This window comes from Cuculus canorus, chromosome 8, assembly GCF_017976375.1.
Source record: "Cuculus canorus isolate bCucCan1 chromosome 8, bCucCan1.pri, whole genome shotgun sequence".
In the NCBI taxonomy this organism is placed as follows: Eukaryota; Metazoa; Chordata; class Aves; order Cuculiformes; family Cuculidae; genus Cuculus; species Cuculus canorus.
The window spans coordinates 7,892,243-7,910,264 of NC_071408.1; the positions used below are offsets into that span (position 1 = coordinate 7,892,243).

The 18,022-nt window shown below is 37.1% G+C and overlaps 1 long non-coding RNA gene across 1 annotated transcript; it reads right to left on the bottom strand.

Annotated features, from left to right (window-relative positions):
• Positions 1-7,138: 7,138 nt before the first annotated feature.
• LOC128852940 (uncharacterized) lies at positions 7,139-15,264 on the bottom strand. Its single transcript, XR_008451098.1, has 3 exons — positions 15,157-15,264; positions 11,083-11,161; positions 7,139-7,949 (listed from the first exon to the last, which is right to left on the bottom strand). It is a non-coding gene; the product is annotated as an uncharacterized LOC128852940 (long non-coding RNA).
• Between the last annotated feature and the right edge of the window lie 2,758 nt (positions 15,265-18,022).

Sequence of the window (18,022 nt, forward strand, 5' to 3'; positions counted from 1 at the left end):
GAAGAAAGTAATATTTTTGAAGAGTCTTCAGTGAAAAATAGATCATACAATTAGGTTGGGGAAAAATCATTGCTGTTTTTAACCATCAGCTTTAAAATAGTATGAAAATATAATTTATTAATCGAAACAGGAATCATTAGAACGTAGGCATTTTTGCCAACAAACAACAAGTCTGTATGTTTTGGTAGCAAAGAATTCTGGAGTCCTGGAACTGATGAATTCTTCAAAGGCATTTTGAGGTCCTGCCTGGTTGTGGAAAACCGTCTCTTGCAGGAAGCTGTCAAGATGCTTGGAAATATGATAAGTGGTAGGAGAAAGGTCTGGAGAGCAAACAGGGTGAGGCAGAGTTTTGTAGCCCATTTCATGCAGGTTCTGCAGTCATTTGTGAGACACATTGTTGGGCATTGTCACAGAGAAGAATTTGTCCTTTGTGACTGACCACTGTTGGATGTAAACATTGCAGTTCTTGGTGCATCTTGTCAATTGCCTGGCAATACTTCCCTGCTCTAATGGTTTCAGCAGGATTCAAGAAGTTGTGGTGGACGATTCCACTTGCTGACTACCAAACAGTGACCGTAGCCTTCTTTGGATGCAGCTTCAGTTTGGGGAAGTGTTTTGGTGCTTTACCTCAGCCCAACCACTCTGTGGAATGCCATCAGCTGTTGTATGGAATCCTTTTTCTGTCACATGTCGCAATGCGATGAATAAGTGAATCATTTTTGTTGTGCAAAATAAGCACAGAGCAGACTTCATACTGGAGATTTTTATTTTTTTTTTAAATTTTCTTTCTGCTTGTGCAGCACCCATTTCTCAAACTTTTTCAGTTTCTAATTTGGTGCAAATGTCAAACAACTATTGAATGGCCAATTTTTAGTTCTTCTGCAACATCTCAATTTGTTTTGCTCAAGACTGCTTCAATAATGGCCCTCAACTGATTGTCATCTATTGCAGAAAGAAATTTGTGACCCTCCTCATCTTCAAGGCTCTTGTTCCTAATATCCTGTAACGGAAACCAATGTTGAGCCATGCTCCCCTGGCCACATGCATGATTGAAAGATATTTCTAGCGGTTTCTACTGCTTTGCATCCCCTTTAGAATTCCAATAAAATCATTTAAATTTACTTTCTTTCCATCTTTAGTTTGACAGCTTAATATAAAAAAATAAACAATGAAAACAATACTGTTAGCATAAAGAAGCAGAGAAAATGTCACGCTTTAAAATAGTACATTACATAAACACAGTTAAATAAAAGTTTAATCCAAAATAAGCATCAAAATTTAAAATGACAAAAATGACAATTATTTTTGTACCAACCTAATACTTCTGACAAAAAATCATTCATGTTTGTTTACAGTTTTTAATCAAAAGGTCACAATTTCTGTGGATAATTTTCAATTTCAGTAAAATTATTTCTTTTGAATTTTATTACTGACTTTGATATCAGAGAGGATCTTTTTTCCTAATAAATCTTCTGCTTGCTGAGACTTCTTTAAGCAAGGTTTAACAAAAATTTTATAGATTTATGTGAAAAATTCAAGTGCTGCTCGTTAACTTTCTTTTATGTAACATTGTAGGTCTATAGACTTTGATATACAGTAGATTGCATTTTTTGATAACTTTTGTCATGCACTGAACTGCAGAATTTTGTAGTGGATTTATTTGAATTTATAAGCATTATGGCAGTCCGAGGATCCCAGTTTTTGAATCAGTCTTCCTCTCAGTTTGGAATATCTATGATTTCACTGGACTACATTCGAGCTACTATATTTTTACCTTCATATTTCATACAGTTAATTAGATCATCACAAAATGATTTATGCTGACATTATTCTAATTTGCTCAAGCTTTTCTATATTACTTGTTATATTATCCACTAATTCCTTGTGGATCATTTGTTTATAATCTTGAATTTTGTACGGATCCAATATTTAAGTTTGAATACTACAATGCCTTTCTTCAGCAGTGGTGATTCTTCCTTGCTCCATCATCAAATCTTAGATTCTTCTGGCTGCTAAACATGTTTCTTCTGCATTTTCTGGTGTCTGCTTTCCTCAGAAATCACCTTTTAAAACCCTAAATTATCAACTTTCAGAAAAAATGTAATAAATAAATAAATAAATATCTGAAAGTCTGAATTTACTTGCTCATTAGAAATTCTGACTTTGTCCCAGTAAGACAGACAGATTTTGCATTAGCAACTGTGTGGAAAAGTGGAAGTATGCAATAGATTCTTCTCTAAATGGCTTCAGGGGAACAAAAAATAAATGTCACACAGAAAGTATTTGTGTCAAGAACCAATACCATATAATTAGCATCCAAAGTGTAGAAGAGGTTTCCTCTGATATATATCTAGCTGTAAAGTACTGACTTCTGTCTGGAAATTCCATTTTATTATGTAATCTATTTTGGAACAAATCAGCAACTATTGAGCCAAGGCACAAGTGCTACAAGAAGTGGAATTTTCATTACTGCAAAACTACTGCTGTATCTTTCAACTGCTTTAAATAAATCACTGAAAGAAAGAAGTATGAACAAAATCTGGTGCTTAAAAGCCAATTTCCACAGTTAGATTCATGGCCATTTCAAGTACATCTAAGAGTGTACAGTACCACATCACAACAAGAAATAAGCTAGACAAAGCATATGAATATTATTGTTCATTTTTCTCTATAGAACATGATTAAAAATTTAAGAATTCCAGGAGTGAAGGTTATTTAGTTCCTTCACGTATGCTCCATCATTTCTCACCTGTGAGAACTCAGGGGAATCTGTACTTTCCCTTTTAGAATGGCACTACCACATGTTTGTTACAGAGCAAAGTTAGTGAGAAAATGTTAGGACAACTTTTTTATTTTTGGTAATTTGGCTTTCCTAATTAAATGTATTGATCCATAAAGTTGGCAGACAGTGAAGTCAATGTATATTTTACAATAAAATTATTTTCACCATTTTTAGGCTACAGAAAGATAAGAATTGAGAGACAAAACAGAAAACAGCTCTATAGCTAGGAATTTGGCTGGACACAGGCAAGTGGCAGACACGACTATCACTAGCTATAGAATATCCAAGCTGTCCATGAGCATGGGCAGGAGGTGCAAAATATGTTAACCAGGCAAAGAAATTGCATGGATATGTGTCATATTGACTTGGTCTTGCTCACTTCTGGTAATAAGGCACAGATGCATACACTGGAAATTTATTATGATCATCTTCAATAATCAAGTAGAAGTTTCAGACATGAGATTTGGAAACAAAGCTGAATTTTGTTTCACAGATTCTCTGGTTGTGTAGTGTAAAAGCTTAGATTTACAAGTCCCAGACTTTACCAATTTCATGCCAGACTCTGACTGGAAGTTGGATTGTGTGTTTCATGTAGTGTTTAAGGATTCGATAATCCAGTTTGGGGGCAACTATATGATCTAATAAATCATAATAAACTGTACTCAAACAGACCTGACAAATGCTAAGAAAAATAAATATATTTAATATATGTGAGAATATCCAGTTTCTTCTAAAGCACTTTAGTAACACTGACCAATAAATGTTCCAGCTCTTTAGAAGTATTTAATCTTGCCAAACCCAGAAAAGATTAACGTATGTTTTTTACTGCAGAACAAGCTTGGTCATACTTTGCCATTGAAACAGCCGTTTATGAATAATTCATCAAGGATCTGCAGTTTTAATTGTAATATCATATAAAGGGCCCAGTAAAACTACTATTCCTCTCTTGTGAGACCTCATCTGGAATACTGTGTCCAGTTCTGGAATCCTCAACATAAGAAGGATATGGAGCTCTTGAAACGGGTCCAGAGGAGGGCTACAAAGATGATCAGAGGTTTAGAACACCTCCCATAGGAGGACAGGCTGAGAGAGTTGGGCTTGTTCAGCCTGGAGAAGAGAAGGCTCAGAGGAGATCTTACAGCAACCTTCCAGTACCTGGAGAGGCTACAAGAAAGCTGGGGAGGGACTGTTCACAAAGGCTTGTGGGGATAGGACCAGGGGGAATAGGTATAAACTGGAGAGGGGCAGATTAGACTGGACATTAGGAAGAACTTCTTCACTATGAGGGTGGTGAGGCACTGGCACAGGTTGCCCAGGGAGGTTGTGGCTGCCCCATCCCAAGGTAAAGTTGGATGGGGCCTTGGGCAGCCTGATCTAGTGGGATGTCCCTGCCCATGGTGGGGGGATCAGAACTATATGATCTCTAAGGTGCCTTCCAACCCAAACTATACAATGATACTTCCTTAGGACTGTTGCTAAATATAGTGATGACAGTTTTGCACACCTTTTGATATTCAGTGTTAACTCACCTGAAGATAAGTTTAGGAATTTAAAATATACTGTTTTATAACCTCTATCAAAGTAAGAAAAGCAAGTGAAATTCATAAAAAGCCATATAATACTTAAAAGTCTAGCCCCAGCCTGTCAGGAAGCCTTAAATAAATTAGTCATACTAAAAGAAGAGGTGAATCTATTGGAGAAGGCGGTCAGAGGCTTTCAGAAGAGGAACTATGTCCTATGAAATACTCTCTCTACACGATGTTAATGAGTGAATAAAAGCAGATCTAGCTTTTCTTAACAGCAAGGCTGACTATATTCTGTCATTTACCAGAATCAAATGGTGCAATTCTCTTGGTCCAGAATAGACTACCACGCCCCATGAAGTGGATTAGTACTCAAGATTGTTACCTTCCTCCTTATGTGTTTTAATTGTGGTTGTTAAGTTGGGATATAGAAATGACGGAGGTAGACTCTTAGAGGTGCACAGTGATAGGATGAGAAACAATGAGCACAAGCTGGAACATAGGGAGTTCCAGTTAGATATTAAGCAAAACCTTTTTACCATGAGGGTGGTTAAATGTGGGAGTATGCTGCTGAGATTGGCAGTGGGGTCTCTATCTTTGGACATAGTCAAGACCCAAGTATAGAAGGCCTTGAGCAACCTGATCTAATTAGATACATTTTGAGCATTAAGTTGGACTAAATGTTCTCTGGAGGTCCCTTCCAAACTGAATTATGCTATTATCCTAGATTTAAGAGATTACAGACATAAAAGCAGAGTAATTCACTCTTCTTAATGAGTAAAATTTCATGCAGGGTATAGGTTAGCAACTACAATAGCATTGTAGTAGGCACTGTGGGCTTGGTTTTCTCTGTCTTAAACTGATGAAGCCTTACTCCAGTGTGATTTGCAAGTTACATTCTAAGAAGCAGTATCTATACTCCTATACTAGCTTTGTGATTGTTGATTCCTGCACAGAATACTTTACCCACCTGTATATGCATCTGTTTACGTATGTTGTTTAAAGCTCACACAGGTTTGAGTCCAATCTTCTTTTATTATGAGATCTGTGACAAATAAGACCTGAGGGACTCAGGACTTTTTTGTTTGTCTCACTGTCTCAGAAAAACTAAAGTTCCTGAATGTACCACGTAATCTTTTTCGTCAGTGTCACTGGCTTTACAGCTAGAAAGTGCCCTTGCCGCAGCTTAAAGATGAGCCATATGGTCTTACTGTGGATATGAAAAGCAAATTACTCCCTTGCTTTTTCAGCATGATTTAGAGACCTGAAGTGCTTTATTGCACTTCTTCCTCAGTCTTCTCTGTAGAGAATAAATCCAGCTCTTTCAAACTTTCTGCACACCTGAAAAGCTTGTATTTTTAATCCCTTCTGGATTTTCTCTCTACATCTTACATGAAGTGGGATGTGCAGAGTGTGATGCAACCTTCCAGTCTTAACCTGTGCTCCATAGGATGGAAGGATTTAATTTTGTGTTAAACCCAGCGTTCCTGTCTATACTCCAAAGAGGATATGTCTTCTTCAAATAAAAACTTTCTCAGACTTTCTGATTTAGGTTCAGTCTGTGATTTTTAGTGTAACTGCTCTTCTGAAAGCCTCTCAGCTCAGTTCAAGTCACTGCTTATCTGCATCTATGTGTAGCACTTTACCCGCTTAAACATAAATGGAGTTTGAAGCTGTTTCTCAAGATTAATATCAGTTAATTTTCAAGGCATAAAATACTGGCATTTTCAGCTATGAAAGATATAAACATGTTGTATTTGTGTTCAGAGCTATAACAATAATGTCAATTCTAATTCCCAAGGCATTTTGGGTATTAGAGTTGGTTTTGAATGCCATTAGTGAAGGCCTTGCTCTCCTGGCAGCTGATTAAAATTTCAGTCAAGTCAGAACAATCACGTCTGTGACAGAAAATTGGCATAATGTAATAAAGTACGTTGCCTCAAAATACCTTTCAATGATGAGGTCTACAAATAGATGACCAGTTTCACTGAATTTAGCTTTAAAAACATACTTTATTTAAACTAATAAGTTTACGTGTGAGTCACTTGTAGGATTTTATTTTGACCAGTTTTACTCTCAGGTAGTAGTATTTGACTTTCGTCTGCTATCTTGCACTCTTTTAGAACTGCATTGAGGATACAATGAAATAAATGAAGTTTTTCCCTTTGCTGTAGATTAATTGAATGAAGTTCTAAAGAGAAGTATTTATTTTGAAGTTCTACCTATTTTATCTGGTTTTACACACTGAGCCCTGGTCTGGTGGAAGGATTTCCTGCCCACAGCAGGTGGGGTTGGAACTAGATGATATTTAAGGTCCTTTCCAACCCAAACCATTCTTTGATTCTATAAAATGACGAGAGAGGATTTTTAGCAGTAAACATCCACTTTGAATGTGAGACTTGCTTAGGCCTGAAGAAACCCAGACATTCAAATAAGTGATTAAAAATTGTACCATGAGCTTGACATATTTCTCTAAAGGATGTCAGTCTGAAATCAGAGAAGCTTTTGCACAGATGATCCAGAGTTGGTTTCTTCTGACAATCCAATAGACAAAACTAAGATAGCTGTGTTTGCAAACAAAGACTTCACTTTGATGAAAGGCCAAAAGTCATGGTAATTTGTAGTTTGAATTTAGGATTACTGGTTTCCCGAAACAATGGACTATGTCGCAGAAGGATATTGTTATCAGGTCCTTGTCAGTAAATAGCCTTCCCATATGTAAGTGCTCACATTTGCTTTTTAGGAGTGTTTGTAAGTAGTCTTACAATGCTGTGAAATAACATTTCATAACAGTAATGTGACGCAATTGTTAAACTCATTATATATTTTAATGCATTTAAAATACAACTTTAGAAAAAGAGTATATGTGGAACAATAACCAAAATAATTCTCTTTCTGATAGTGAATAACATCAATAGCTCCATTTTATTGTCCTGTTTATAGAGGCAAGTTTAAAGGAAGTCTTCCAACCTACTGTGTAATTAGTACATATTTTCAGTTTTAGTTTCATGACCTACTATCCAATTCTTAGAGGAAGAAAGAAAATGAGTGAGAGATTTAACAGCACAAACTTCCAAATCTGAAACAGGAAAGTAAATATGAAAAATTAATCCCTTTGGGCCCTGGAGTCCAATTTTCCAGACACAAGCTCCACTGGAATCCACTGGTACCACTGCCAAGGAGTTAGGTTCCCTTGATATATTTTGTTTACTTATCCAACTCACTGCGACTTTTTGGACTAGTGTGTTTGATTCCCTGCATACTGAAAATCTATCAGTCTATTTCATTTCTAAAGACAAACCAAAAAAAAGCACCCTAGCTGCATCGGCAGGAAACAATGAACTTAAAGCACTGCCCTCTGCTCCTCTTTTATGTTTTTATTTTTGGCAACAGTAGTTTGCGTAGCCAGGTAAAATACTACTGGATTTGGCTGATGCATGACCTCAGTTATTATCAGTTTCTGTGTCTGGTCAGAAGCGCAGTGGTGTGACAGATCTTCATACCCTCTCAAACCCTTGCTGGGGCAGGGCTGTGGTGCATATGAAGGGTTGTCTTAGTAGATGTCAAGAAAATGAGACAAATACTGTAGTTCCTACTATGTGCAGCTCCTTATGGTGATGCAACCGTTGCTTTCTCTGTTCCCCCTGTGAAAAGGGAAAAAAGGGGCTGAATAACTAACAAGCCACGACCGAAACAAGATATATTTGGGAAGTATTTCTGAAAGACCAATACTTGACTCCAGAGCTGTAAACTACTGATGTCTCCCTTAATGGGACAGAGATTCCCACTGACAGGGAAACATGTTTTTTCAGCTTCACCTTCTCAAGAAGGAAAAACAAAAAAAGTAGTGCAGAAATCAGACATTAAGAGCGAATGTTACTGTCAAATTCTACTTGAGCAATGAAACACTATATATTTTTAATAGAAAGATAACTAATGATGCTCATTTTCAACATCTGAATCGATGTCAGCAATCTTGATGAGTCTTTTTTTTAATTGTTTGGAAAAGCAAATTCTGTGCATTTTCCTAGTGAGCCAAATACTAATACTGCTTGGGAACTATCTTTATGGTATTCAAATTATATTTTTTGTCCTTAGGAAGAAGAAAACACCAGTTGTTAAAAGGAGCTGTGAAATATAATTGACTTCACAATGATCTTCCTCTGGAAAGAGCAACAGTAAATGAAAATGAATGATGCATAGCATAATTGTTGAATATCCAAACTGGATGTATTTGCAGTAAAATGTGCTGTATCTTTTAAAGTTAATTCTCAAAAAGCTAGTGTATCACATTTTAAATTTAAAATGTCAAATGATTTTAATATGCCAGTTGTGAATGCTGATGAGGGTTCATTTTAGATGTTTGTAACACTGAATCATATTTAGTCATATGAAAGGGAAGCTGGAAATTGCAGTCTGTGATCTAAATAGTTATGTTTTTCTGTGAACTACACGATTGATTTTTCCATGAAAAAAAAGACCAGCAGACCCCTGCATTAAAAGTAGGAGAAAAATTTGGTTTGTAAGAAAAATTTCTATTGGGAAGAGAGTTGAACTGCCTCTGAGCACACTGCATGACTGCTGATTCCCGTGCAAACAAGGACTGGTTTCTTCCCAGTGAACACTTGCACTGAAAAGCAGGCTGGTATCCATCAGCAAGGTGAAACCATTTCTCAGCATTATATTCCTGTAATACACACCAAGTGGCTTCAATTAAGTATAACCATAGACAGTGTAGTTTGAATGAATTTTGTTTGGAATACAATGCCCAAATAATCAATACAGCAAAAGACCTAAAATAACAGTAGTTGTAAATTGGCAACTGAAACACAAATAGTACAAATAAACTCGAGATGAAAGTAGGCACTGGGAAGGCCTAGGGCACTGCTAAGTGGACAACATTGTGTTGTCTAGATTTCACTTCTTTATTGGACTGGACTGACTGACGTAAAACTGGTTAGCAGTTGGTATTGTGCTGTTCTCTTTATTGACATGATTTCTGGTATAGAGATGAAATATACTTTTTATTAGATGAAAGATATGTACCTGGTATGAGATGTGAAGTCAGCAGATAATTTCTCATACTATAACTGGCTAGTCAATTGTCCAATTGGTCCAAAGAATTTTTCCCCATTGAAGTAACAATACATTTCTTAACTTAGCTGTTCAATGGAAGATGGATTCCAGCTGCCTGAAATTTGAACAGTCAAAAGCTTCAACTACAGCTTGTGGAGTCTTTGTGGGTCAGTGGGATAATTCCTGGGATCTGGGATACAGTAATAGTAGAGCTTTTTCCTGGGAAGCCAGCAGTCCTCTCCTCTTTGTGGAGGAGGCAGTTTGGCCAGGAGGCAGTCATGGGGCTCTGGGGAATGACAGCTGTTGGGAGCTGGCCATGTTTAATTGCCCTGGCTCTTGCAGCCCGTTTCCAGCCTTTGTCACTTTTAGGCCAAAGAGTTTTGGGTGTAGGCTGAAAGCAGGCTTCGGGCAGATCTGTTGCGTGTTGACTGTACTGGCACAGACCAGCATGTGTCACACACAATAGCATCATACTAGGGTTATAGTCCATGCACTAACAATATGAATATGTCCTGCCTGCCCTACCAGAAAGATTGGTTACTACTATTGAAGCGCAAAGTCTATAGCTTTGATTTGATGATTTCTCAGTTGTATTTTAGTAATTATTTTTAATTAGTCTATTTTTCTCCAAGAAAATACAATATGATAATAACACAATTGCTCATCTGTGATTCAGTGAACACTCGTTGCTGTAAGAGAAATCAGAAGCTGTCTAATTAACCCCTTGAATATTTTGGAGTGTGCTCATGCATAAAAATCCAACTATGAGTGGAGAAATAAAAATTCCTTCACCACTTTATTCTGGGATGAAGAGTAGCTTAAATGTTAATTCACCACATAACTTTGCCTAGCAATCTTCGGTTCTTTATTAGAAGATAATAACATTTTTATCCCAGAGTATAATTGTATTCCCAAGGTTCAGGTCATTCAGACTGGTCCAAATAGAAGAAGAAAGCTGGCCAAGAATGCATCTGGAAACAATGTTAAAGGCAGACAGTTTCTGTACACTGAGCTGTTTGGAAGATCTGAGAGTTGAACAGAAAGGGCTTACACCTCTGATCTCCCAGTAGAGTAGTAAAGTGTTTGAGTTCCTCCTGTTATAATACCTACCTCTTGGACTGCTCTCATCAGCTGAATATTTATGGATGTTTTTGTTATGAAACTTTTAATCACAGGATACCTTCTAATGAGGACAATTGATCTCTTATGTCACAGCAGAATACACTAATATTGGGTAGCTGAGCTGTCTGAAGCCCAAGCATGGCAATTTTATAATATTTGGCTAGTGATTCTCTGGTTCCCAAAATGTGCCATTGGTCTCTAACTTTGGTCATTACCCTCATAAAATGAGGCAAGAGAATTTTGTAGTACCACACTTCCTTTATTTTTCAGTCCCGCTCATTCTCACGTGCCATGCTGTCTGTTTATTCCTAAACTTTTGCATGATGTTTTTTTAGTATACTTAATAACTACCACTCATGGGCATGTATTTTTAATACCTAGTTCAATGACTTCAGATTCTTCAATGCATTCTTCAAATACGTGAAATGTGTTTGTGTTTATCAGGAACCCGGTTAAAATCTCAGAGCTGGAGGAAGTTAATAAAAGTAGACTAAAATGGCTGCATTTTCTTTACTTGACTGGAGAGTAAAGCTGTAGATCTAAATCTTGTGTTTTTCTCTCCATATTACACCCATTTACCTTTGGGATCTTAATTTCCTTCCTGCTTCCTTTGCTTTCAGTTCTGCATCAGGGCTTCATTCAGTTCAGTATTATATTTCTAACAGGAAGAAAGGAAATAATTCTGCAGATTAGATGACTCAATGAAAAATATTTTCATATTCCTCATGCTACTATGTTTATAGATGTTGCTGTAAACAGTTTTTCTTTCTTTTATGTATGCTACACTGGATCTGCATAATTATTATTCTAGACGCTTCAATAATTTTAGGTCATTACTTTTTTCTAGGATATAAGTAACCCTTCTGCAGTTTTATAGAGCATATATCAATACATCAGTGTATTTTATTGGTTTTTCATTATTGTAGTGACATCAGCAAAAGTTCCCTATATTGTATCCCCAGCTCCATATTGTCTTTTTCCTTTCCAGATAGCTTCAGTTTTTCAAATTCACTGCTCAATCCAGTAAACAGGATTTGTTACCTTGGCTTTACTGAAGTTTAAACTGAAATCGGCTTTGAGAATACTAATAAATGATTGGCCACCATCCTGACGGGAGGCCCGGCTCACCTCTTCTGACATGATTACTGCAGGTGCCTTTCCCTCTTAACTACACTCTTTCTTTCTGGCAGACACTGGTCTGCATCAGCCCTTCCCATTTTGTCTCTTTTGCGTGTTTAAATCTTTAACCTACACTCCCTATTGGACTGTAACACTTCATTATTTTTGCTTTGTCCCAACACTGCACACTTGGCTCTCACGCTTTGCCTAGATCAGACTGCTGCGAGAAGTGCAAAAGTAACAGTTCAACAGTCTATACCAAAAACTACACCCTTAGCCCCTGTACTTCGCTCTGCTTATTCCCAGCTCTTCTGTTTTGACATATTTGGCTTTTCTGAATTAACCTTTCATAAAGAAAGTAATAGAAGGGTTTTAGAACAGTTTTAAAATGTTTCTACCTGAGATTTTATGTGTTTTCCTCTACTGTCTGAGTCTGAGCTGGACACTATTTTTCCCATGAAAATTCACTCCAAGGAGTCAAGATTCTCTCTTGGCAGAAAACATCCCACATTAGTCCCTGGTTTTCTCATTTAAAAATATAATTAAACTAACGCACATGAAACATTTCATGTAAATTGTCACATACTTCAAGAATCACCTTAACATTTGTTGGACTGCACTATGGCAAAATGATTGAAGGAGTTTTACAGCAGTGAGAGAAAGAGAACAGTAAAAGCAGATAAGAAGAGGTAAGTGATGGGATTCAAAAACACTGGAGGGATCATTCTGAGAAAAAGTAAACTGTCAAAAAGATACTTTGCACACAATTATTTCAATGCATTGGATATTTAAATTTACAAAACTAACCTCTTTAAAATAAAGAACACTAGTACCTGCAGGACCTGAGAGAAGTGGACTATGCTAGTGACCATGTCCAAAAACTCACTTCACTTAGTACTTCTGCTAATCACAGTCTCTGGTCTTCCTCTCCTATCCACCACAATGATCCATGATATCTTTTTGCTCTTTATTATAAATACTAATATTGTCTTTGTTGTCTTTTTGCTCCTGCAAGGGCAACAATTTTTCAGATATAGACACGTTACAAGTAAAACCACTTTATAACAAGATGTTTGCTTCCCAATTAACTTTTTCTCGTATTCTCTACTTCACCTCAGCTAAGTTTTCCCTCTAAAAGTTTGTGGTATCTTTTAAGTGCCTTTAGTACCTACATTCTGAGTTTTGTTTGTTTTGTCATCTTTTTTTTTCCTGGAGAAAACTCTCTGCTTATACATCCTAGCATTTTCCATTCCAATTACAGTGTAGATGAAACCCTAGCAAGCTGAGTTTGGCAAATGACCAGAGTGTGCCTCCAGAGTCTGGACTAGCCATGGTCGAGACATCATTCAGTCTATGAGAATAAAGTGATTGTAGAGAGTCAAAAAAACATTTTAGGATGTAACTAAATAACAGCAGTGAACTTGGTTCCTTTTGTAGATTAGAAAGACTCTAAGAGAAAGGATTATTAAATGCTTTTCAGTGTTTGAGGATGGTCATTAAATAGTGAAATTCTGTAGGATTGCACAATTAGAGTAATCTCAGGTAAATGAGTTGAACAAGTATAAATGAATATTGTTGCTTTTTCCCTACTTAGAAAGGAAAAATCACGATAAATTATTATATGGTTCAGTTAGCTAACGTGAATAGTTCAGATAGGAGTTTAAAAGCCCACAAAACCGAACAGTAGTCTATTAGAGAATTCTATTTTTGAACCATGCTTGTTTGACTTCCTTCATGCTGGCAGATTCATTGTCATAATTAAATGTGCTTTTTAATGTGCCTGGTACAAAATAGATTTCCTTGGTTAAGTGGCAAAATACAGCTGTTTCAATTTCTGTCTACTTCTAATTGGACCCCCTGAGCTTTGCAAAACTAAGGACTGTGACCGAACGGATCTCATTACCTTTTTAAAAGGTATTAGCCAACAGGATACAAAATAAAAGGAGCTAAATAAAGAAGTCTTCTTTTACTAACAGAGATTAAATCCTTCCTACTAAAGTAGAGTGAAGCTCCTCTTAACTTCCAGAGGGGCAGGATTTCATCTCAGGTAAAAGCAGGGTGTGAAACAAATTTCCCTTTGGCTTTTGTTCAAACAACTATGTCTCACAAGAGGTAGGCACCTTGCGGTTTGCTCACAGGAGATGATGATGATATTGCTACACCAAAATTGCACAGTATCCAGAGTAAAATTAATTTAAATTATGCAAATGTATATCTGTATTTAATAAGAGATTTATGTCAGTATTCCCAGAACATCTTGTTCAAAAGTTATAGTTTTTCTCAGAAAATTTTATTGCTCTTAAAAGTCATTTTGTATTCTTGAATTGTAAAGTAGGGAATTTTCAGGTGGTGCAATGGGTAGCTCTGGATGAGTTTTTAGTAATGACGAGACCATTTTACATATCCAAACCCAAATTGAACAGCAGTATTAAGTTGTAGAGATTGAAGTCTTCTTTGATGGCCCAAAAGGGAAGACTGGAAGTGGACTCATACAACATACTGTGACTGGCTCAGAACATGAATTACATCTAAAGCATTTTTCTCTTTTTTTTCCCTCCCCCAAAGCTGTTTAATTTGAGTATATTAAAAGGACAATAGAAAGATCAAAAATTTTTATTTCCTCCTTTAGCTAAACATTGTATTTTCATGTCTGAAAATGTGTTTCTTGACTATGTTGACACTGGCAACAGAAAAGCCATTTTTTTACATCTTTAGTACATATGTATGTATATAGATATCATGATTAATACGTGAACTGAGTCCAAACTAGAGTTATTTGTGTCTTCTCTTATGAAAAAAATGAGTAAATAAATGCAGCCATGGGAAAAAAATGTGATAATGTACCCTTTATGAATGTAGACTGCCTTTAAAATAATGAAATAAAGCTATTGACACAAACAGGAAATACAGAAAAGAACATAAAGAAGTTCTTGTTCTTGTAGGCCAATGTAGACACAAATGTCTAAGAAGATGCGCCTTTACCCATATTCTTGGCAGCAGCAAGTTGACAGCAGTAGTTTCAAGGCAGGAGTAGTGCTCTTACTCTTTATTTCAGGCACTGTCAAATAAATTTCTGAAGTTATTCATTCCAAGACACTTTTTAATGGGAATATATTGCTTTTGGAGAATACGTTGCTTATGTCTGCAAATTTGGAGGTATTGTTGACTGATGTATTGGGGGTGGTTGTATTTTCCTTTGTATAGCCAGCCCTCAGTATGAACAGGCATCAGAGCGACCTGCTTCAGCACACCTGAGCACTAGGTAAGAGTGGTAGGAACAGAGAAGAATAGGCTTTCTCTTGGTTGCTACATACTTCTTGCATGCCATGGGAAATTGTATTAGTGACTTACTGACTCAGAACTATGAATGAAGCTAGTGCATAAATTGAGTTTTGCCTATTGAGGGAGTGAGCAAAAATTCCTAAAAGTTTGCACTCATGCTTAAAGCAGAACTGGCCCCATCCTATTTTTTCTTTTCACCTCACTTCCTTTACAGTTTCATGTGTTTTTTCATGTGTATGCAGGTCAGCTTACTTTGTTTGTGGTAGACAGCTAGGGCTGTAAAGTCTGAGATCTGTGTTTGCACAGTGACAAACCCTGTGAGGTCCTTCTTCTTTGTGATGTTTTATAAAGTTTGGTCCTGAAAAACAAAAGAATGAATAGAATAATTTTTGCACTTTTACTCACACAAGCAATCTTTAACAGTGAAGGTTCTCCCTTAAAAGGCAATGGAGACCTATATACAGTAAGTAAGTTTTGTAAGGTGAATCCCTTGAAGGGATTCCTTCCCCTTAAGTGCTTTCACAGCATAAACTCCTGCAGTTTGCTTGGACAACTGATGAATGAAGGAAATTACCAATACACATTTTCCCTCATGTGCACGTAATACGTATTTACATGTTTGGAACAGGTCCAGTTTTGCCACACTTACTGTATGTTACTTTGGACTTACTTTCTGAAATACTCTCTCTGATTTCAGGAGGACTGCCTTCTTACAAGGAAGAGATCAACTCATTGAAGAAGTGTCTGCATGTGAAATACTGATGGGCTCTTTCATTACTATTTTATCACACAGTAATAACTACATTTAATTCTGCCTATGTTTATCTTCCGGAGAAGTTTTTTTCTCCTAAAGCTATCATGTTGCCCAGCTCTTCTAGGTCTGTTAGAAATTGTTGTGACAGTATGGAGTCAAAACAGTTTCTGTAAAGAAGAATAGATGGATCATTGTGATAGGGGACTCCCTTCCGAAGGGAACAGAAGGCCCGATATGCAGACTGGATCCATTACACAGGCAAATCTGCTGCCTTCCTGGGGCCTCAGTAAGAGATGTGGAAAGAAAACTTCCATACTCTGGTCAGGCCCAGTATTGATTTTCCAAGTAGGCAGTAAAGAAAACCCAGCAAGAAATCTGAGGGCAATTAAAAAGAAGCCAGCTCAATATGTGTGTGTGTGCCCAGGTGGCCAAGAAGGCCAATAGCATCTTGGCCTGTACCAGAAACAGCCAAGTGATCATTCCGCTGTACTCAGCATTGACGAGGCCACACCTCGAATACTGTGCCTGCTTTTGGGCTCCTCGCTACATGAAAGACACTGAGGTGCTGGGGCGTGTCCAGAGAAGAGCAACGAAGCTGATGAAGGGGCTGGAGAAAATGTCTTATGAGTAGTAGCTGAAAGAACTGGGCTTTTGTATCCTGGAGGAAAGGATGCTAAATGGGAGACTTTATCACTGTCTACAACTACCTGAAAGGACGTTGTAAAAGGGTGGGTGTTGATCTCTTCTCCCAAGTGGGAGAAGATGAGAGGAAATAGCCTGAAGATGTGCCACAGGAGCTTCAGATTAGACATCAGGAAAAATTTATTCACCAAAAGGGTTATCGGGCACTGGCAGAGGCTGCCCAGGGAGGTGGTAGAGTCACCATCCCTGAAGGTATTTAAAAGACGGGTAGGTGAAGAGCTTAGGAATGTCATTTAGTAGTAGACAAGTATGATTGGACTTGATGATCTCAAAGGTCTTTTCAACCTACCAATTCTATGATTTTATAATTCTATAAATATAACGATAACAAATAAATCTATTCTCTTATTGTGTGGGTTTTTTTTTCTTCAGACTGTTCCAGAATCTATACCCATTCAGAAGAGAGCTCAACAAATACTGAAATATAAAAAAACTTATCGTTGCTATTCAATGATAGTTCGGAATTGAAGTCATCCCTTTTCCCCTGGTTCCTTTAGCCTTTCCATTAATTATGAGATTAGGAAGTGCTTTATTCACAGCTGAGTAAACTTGTGAAATGTTTCTCTGTTTCAGTTCTCGATACTCTAATGAGAGATACCACTTCAGAATCCTTAACTATAGCAAAGTATATGTATATTGAACTGCTCAGGAGCTTTTAAAAAATACTTTTTTTTTAATTGAAAAATACTTGTTTATTGGGATCACATCTCATTAAGGTTTCATTAAAAAAAAAAAGACTGGTGTGACTTAATTTTGAGAAAAAAGTTTATTTTTTTTCCCAGTTCAAATCAATGTTCCTTTTACAGTTTGATCTGGTCTTAGTGAACAGATTTTTTCTTTTATATTCTTTGATCATGTAGAAAAGCACTTAGATTGCTGCAGAAGTCACCTTGTTGTTTTGTGAATAACTGGATTTTTCAAAGCAACCGTTTTCGGAGCTTTTGGCCACAGAACCCTTGTTTGCTGTCCCTGCCATTCTCCATATCAGTATTGAATGTGCAAAGGGAAACAATAAGGATAAAAATTCTGAAATAATTCTAGAACAAGCTTGCAGCTTCCTTGGGTGGATCCCTGTGATTCAGGTGAATTAATCTTTGTTCACATCTGTAGACCTGGACATATAGTATTCCCCTGGGCATACAGTATTCCCTGAGCCTGGCATGCCTTCCTTGGGAACAGGCAGTAGAGATCTGTAGTGTAGTTTGGTAGATACACACTGGAAATGAGAGTTATCCCCCACTGCTGGGGAAACAGGCCATGGTGCACCTCTGGAGAGCTGTATCTTAAAGTATTATATAGAATAATTTCCCAGAGTAAAGGCAAAGTTAAGAGCTTTAAAAGATAAAACAATTATTTAGTGTGAGCAAGGGTACAATAAATTCTATCCAAGATACTCACACCTATGCCTAACTTCAAGTATTTCTGCAATTTGTTGTGTGATTATTTTTATTCCAGAACCACAGGTCACAGACCCATCATTAGTTTCTGCCATATAACGTACTCTAAAAATATATAAATCTCCTTTGTTTAATTTGTGTTGTAGCCTCATGTAGGATCTGAGAGTCTGTTCTCGCTATTTCTCACTCTGCCCACAATCACAAAGGTCCCTTCCCTCAGGAGTTTGATTTAGATACGGGTCCTGGAGGCGTGTGCTGATTCTAA